Below are 6076 nucleotides of genomic sequence, written 5' to 3'. Positions count from 1 at the left end.
CGATCGAAAGGTCGGTGGTTCGAATCCCCGCGGCGGGGTGCGCTCCCGTTGTTCGGTCCCAGCGCCTGCCAACCTAGCAGTTTGAAAGCACTCCCAGGTGCAAGTAGATACATAGGGACCGCTTACTAGCGGGAAGGTAAAAGGCGTTTACGTGTGCAGCTCTGGCTCGCCAGAGCAGCGATGTCACGCTGGCCACGTGACCCGGAAGTGTCTCCGGACAGCGCTGGCCTCCGGCCTCTTGAGTGAGATGGGCGCACAACCCTAGAGTCTGGCAAGACTGGCCCCTACGGGCAGGGGTACCTTTACCTTATTAATAGTGAAATACAGGCGGGGTCCATTACTTACATCATAGGAGCCTACACAACACAAAACACTGTTGCTGTATGCATGTTTTATTTTATTTGTTTTGTTCTTATATTTTGGAAATGTACATCCAGTTTTTTTCCCTTTAATTTTTTGGGGGGCCTCCAAGAGAGTGCGGCCCTAAGCTATAGCTTGTTTAGCTTATACGTAAATCCGGCACTGAGCCCACTAACATCATTCATGCAAACTCACAACACATCTCATTTGGCCTGTACTTATCACAATCCTCCCTTTTTGTGTGAGTTTGGTTGCTCCAGAGGAAGGGTCTGTTGAGCAAAAAAGAATGCACACAAACAATTCCTGCATTGCTTGCGTCCGTTTCAATGCTACAGTCCTGTGATTCTATATTAGCCTTAATACACAGAAGATGCGGGTGGGACCAGCAGGTTTTATTAATTTTCCTTCCCCTTTGGTTTATGTGGCTGTGTCACAGGGCAGGGCCTGTGAGACTTGGTCCTTAAATGTCACTCAACTCCTCCTTGTAATACTCATAAAGGCTGACCAAACCTCAGAGATGTGAGGAACCACAAGAGGTGTCTCATCAGTGGACCTCAATGTGCCTCAAGATGGCACATACAGGATCAGACTTATAAGGTCATTGTTGCTCCTAGATTGCATCCAGGATTTATGCGCTCTATGTGGGGCTACCTTTGAAGGTGACCTGGAAACTACAACTAATCCAGAATGCGGCAGCTGGACTGGTGACTGGGAGTAGCCGCTGAGACCATATAACACCGGTCTTGTAAGATCTACATTGGCTCCCAGTACATTTCTGAGCACAAATCAAAGTGTTGGTGCTGACCTTTAAAGCCCTAAATGGCCTCGGTCCAGTATATCTGAAGGAGCGTCTCCATCCCCCAACGTTCTGCCCGGACACTGAGGTCCAACGTCGAGGGCCTTCTGGCGGTTCCCTTGCTGCGAGAAGCCAAGTTACAGGGAACCAGGCAGAGGGCCTTCTCGGTAGTGGCTGGCGCCTGCCCTGTGGAACGCCCTCCCATCAGATCTCAAAGAGATAAACAACCACCTGACGTTTAGAAGACATCTGAAGGCAGCCCTTGTTTAGGGAAGCTTTTAATGTTTAAAAGACCATTGTATTTTAATATTTTGTTGGAAGCTGCCCAGAGTGGCTGGGGAAACCAGAACTATCACAGAACTTTTAAAGAACTGCCTATGCTGGTTCCTATCTAGATCAGCACTCTCTTTCCTTCAGCAGACCCAACAAGCAGAGCAAAGTGGAGATAGTCATCTCTCATCGCTTATCTCCAGCACATAGAAATCAGGTAGCCTTCTTCTAAATATAGAAGTTTAATTAAGCCTATCCGGCTTTCTCTGATTGTTATGTAATGAAAACAGAGCTCTTCACTATTTCCCTTTCTATAGCCTCTTGCCCAGATGTGGTAAGAGCAGGGAGCAGAGACAGGACTCAATACTCAATAGCCTCCTTTGATTTGATTTTTTTAATAAAAAAATCTTTTTAAATGTTACCAAGCAAAATGCCAGTTTTCAAAGGGCTTTGTGAAACCTCTGGCTACGAAATCATGACCATTGTTCTCCACCCAGCTTCTTGATGTGTCGATGAATGTACATTTAATTAAAACCGCAGGCGAGAGAGGCTCTCGAGGCAGCAACACAATTTGGAAGTCTTCTTGGAATATTATAATGGCAATTTAACCTGGAATTTTCACGAGACACATCGGCACCCCTCTCCATAGAATTACCTTTGTGCAGCACAATGCTTACGCCTGTATTAAGACAACAGATTCCCTGCAGCTTTGCATTATGTTCAGCAGAAGTGGTGTCATCCTGAAAAGGACCACTTCAAGGCAGCGTCTGGCATGTGGATACAGAAATAAAAACACCACGGTCTTGAATAGTGCATACGCACATCTGAGCTCATTGTGATTTTTTAAAGTCCACCTCTGTAGAGCTAAACAGAGTTCATTCATTCATATTCATCCACCTCCAAAGGCTGGGAGTCCAGAGCAACATAGTTCAAGAAGATAGTTCAAGAAGAGTTATCTCTCGCTTGGACTACTGCAATGCGCTCTACGTGGGGCTACCTTTGAAGGTGACCCGGAAACTACAACTAATCCAGAATGCGGCAGCTAGACTGGTGACTGGGAGCGGCCGCTGAGACCACATAACACCGGTCTTGAAAGACCTACACTGGCTCCCAGTACGTTTCCGAGCAAAATCCAAAATGTTGGTGCTGACCTTTAAAGCCCAAAACGGCCTCGGTCCAGTATACCTGAAGGAGCATCTCCACCTCCATCGTTCTGCCTGGACACTGAGGTCCAACGCTGAGGGCTTTCTGGTGGTTCCCTCATTGCGAGAAACCAAGTTACAGGGAACCAGGCAGAGGGCCTTCTCGGTAGTGGCACCCGCCCTGTGGAACAGGGAAAAACAACTATCAGACTTTTAGAAGACATCTGAAGGCAGCCCTGTTTAGGGAAGCTTTTAATGTTTAATAGACTATTGTATTTTAATATTATGTTGAAAGCCACCCACAGTGGCTGGGGAAACCCAGCCAGATGGGTGGGGTATAAATAATAAAAAATTATTATTATTATTATTATTATTATTATTATTATTATTATTATTTATTACTATCCACCTAAAATATAAACTGAACACAATAATGGTGCAAACGTACAGCTAACACAGGAGTGGGGGAACTGGTCTTTCTGGGACTGTTGGTCTGTAACTCCCATAATCTTTGGGGCTGATGGGAGTTGGACTTCATCACCATCATCTGAGCTATCTAGATGTGGCTTCATACATGAGGACAGTTTTTTTGGTGGATTTTTTAAGTAAATAGTCCAGATCGACTGCTGTGGGAAGGAGGGGGGGCAAAGAGTTAAATCCCCTTTATCCATACCTGTCAGGATCCAAATCTGGATTGAGGCCCGGCTATTTATTTTATAAAACCATTCGCAAACTTGTTGATTGTTTGACTAGTGTCACACCTGGTTTGTCTATTAATCCTAAACAGCGAAAGTCCCCAAAGTCAGACTTCTTTTTCTTTGTAAACCTAAACCTCTTTTGAATGGCTCTGCGTTCATTTCTAGCAAGACTAGGTACTTTGTGCATTGTGGCAAGGCACTGAGATGCTTGGGTCTCAGGAGGAGGCCCTCCGCAAATGGGTTAATCAGCTGTTTGTGGGACAAAACAAATTTCAGGGGTGAAAAATTAGACCTGGTGCACATCGAAAATTGCAGTTACCTGTACTGCTCCAGTAAATGCTGGCTTACAGTGTGCTGTTTGTTTGTTTGTGCTTATAAATAAAACCATTCTAAAAAGTTAGTCCTGGTGGGTGTCATATAGCACTTCTATGATTATCACAGAAGCCTCTCTTTGGAAAGTTAAGTAGCCGTGTGAGCACACAGCGTTCTCACTGGTTATGGCTTAGTTTCACAAGAGAAGTGCTCTCCAAACGTGAAATGAGATCCCAGAAGTGTCTAGTGCAAGAAAGAGGTGAAAGAAAATGGGAAATCTGGTGTGAGCCACTTCTAGCCTGTTGGCTGCATGTTGGCTGTTTCAGTCATAAAGGTTGGTATATTTCTGTAGACATTCTTTTGGAAGACATGAGGTTCCAATCGTGACTGTGCCTCATTAAGCAAGCTACCATCAATCAGTCAGCCTCAGTTTTTGTGTCTGCAAAGTGATAGTTTCTCCTGAAAAGTAGGAAAGGAAAGTCGAGACAAGCAGGAGGATTGTAGGGCCATGGGACATGAAATGGGATAGTGTAGTAATAATAATAATAATAATAATAATAATAATAATAATAATAATAATAATTTTTATTTCTATATGGTTGCCCCAGCCACTCTGGGTAGCTTCCAATACATGTAAAAAAAAATAAAATTCAAACATTAATAGTAACAATCTGATCCAATATAAAAAGATCACAATAACTTTAAAATAAACAACTTTATTATTATTATTATTATTATTATTATTATTATTATTATTATTATTATTATTAATACCCCACCCATCTGGCTGGGTTTTCTCAGCCACTCTGGGCGGCTTCCAACAAAACATTAAAATACAATAACCTATTAAACATTAAAAGCTTCCCTAAACTTATATCACATAAACTTATATAAGTTTACACTTATCTAGTACAATAAAGAATTACCAATCTATAATCAATAAAAACAGCAAATCACAATGCATAAAATGCCACTAAACATACAAAACGGCGTAAAAGGATCAAATTAAAAAACAAGGACGCACAACGTATAAATTTTATTTTTTAAAATATCCCTGAAAGTCCCAGCTGCTTCCGCTGTTCCCAAAGTCATGGTCTGGGAGAGGCTCCCAAGGCTGGAGGGGGTGGGGCAAGGCAGATGGAAAAAGCCATTGCCTGGTGACCAGCAAAAAGTCTCTCTCCCCTCAGAAGTGACAACAGAGGCATTGTATGAGCCAGATCAACATTACCCAAATGGACTTGGACCTAAAAGAAAGCAGATAAAACCATGCATGCTGCAAGAGTTTCGCTTCCCTTATTGTCCCAGCAATCCCCAATGCCCAGAAGCCAAGGTGCCATATTATTTTTTCATGGAGCCAATTCGTGGTCAAAGGCCACACACTTTCTTTCCTTGATGGAAGAGGGTGCCCAGGTCTGATCCCCAACTGGAATGGGCCAAAATAGTTGGTTTCATGCAAGAGCCCTTGGAACTGTCACTCCATAACTCTTCCAGTCCCCTTCCCCAGAGAAGAGGTAATTGCAACTGGGCAGTACAGTGGTACCTCGGTTTTCAAACATACAGTCATACCTCGGTTGTTGAACACCTTGGTCCTCATACGTTTTGGCTCCCGATTGAAACCCAGAGGTGAGTGTTCTGGTTTTTGAACTTTTTTGGGAAGCCAGACGTCTGATGCAGCTTCTGCTATTGTTTGTGGTGCGCCTGCGCAATTGGAAGCCAATCGGAAGCCAATCGGAAGCCGTGCCTTGGTTTCTGAATGTTTCGGAAGTCGAATGGACTTCTGGAACACATTCTGTTCAGAAACTAAGGTACAGCTGTAATCTGATCTAGAAGACTTCTGAAAACCGATGCATTTACTTCCGGAAGCATTTGCTTATGGAAAACTCAAAATGGAAGCCGTGTGGCCCGTTCGACTTCCGAAAAGCATTCGAAAACTGAAGCACTTACAGTGGTACCTCGGGTTAAGTACTTAATTTGTTCCGGAGGTCCGTTCCTAACCTGAAACTGTTCTTAACCTGAAGCACCACTTTAGCTAATGGGGCCTCCTGCTGCTGCCGTGCTGCCGGAGCACAATTTCTGTTCTCATCCTGAAGCAAAGCTCTTAACCTGAAGCACTATTTCTGGGTTAGCGGAGTCTGTAACCTGAAGCGTATGTAACCTGAAGCGTATGTAACCCGAGGTACCACTGTACTTCTGGGTTTTCAGTGTTCGAAAACCAAAATGTTCAACTTCCAAGACGTTAAAAAACCAAGGAACCACTGTAGTTGTCATAGAACGATGGATCGGTGGTGGGCTTCTTAGGGGTGGTCAAATCGCCACTTCTTTCAAGACTGCAGGGATCATTCCTTCTTTCAAGGACTCATTGGCCACACCCTGGACATACCCCTTCAGGCAAGCTTAAACCAGCCAAGAGGAGCATTCACATCATCACAAGCACCTTGCCTGTGTTACCAGGCAGCAGCATCTGAAACTGATCCTGTGCTGTTGCGTCTCGAGGTCCC

Source organism: Podarcis tiliguerta (genome assembly GCF_965153285.1).
Source record: "Podarcis tiliguerta genome assembly, chromosome: 12".
Lineage (NCBI taxonomy): Eukaryota > Metazoa > Chordata > Lepidosauria > Squamata > Lacertidae > Podarcis > Podarcis tiliguerta.
This window is presented reverse-complemented; position numbering follows the sequence as displayed.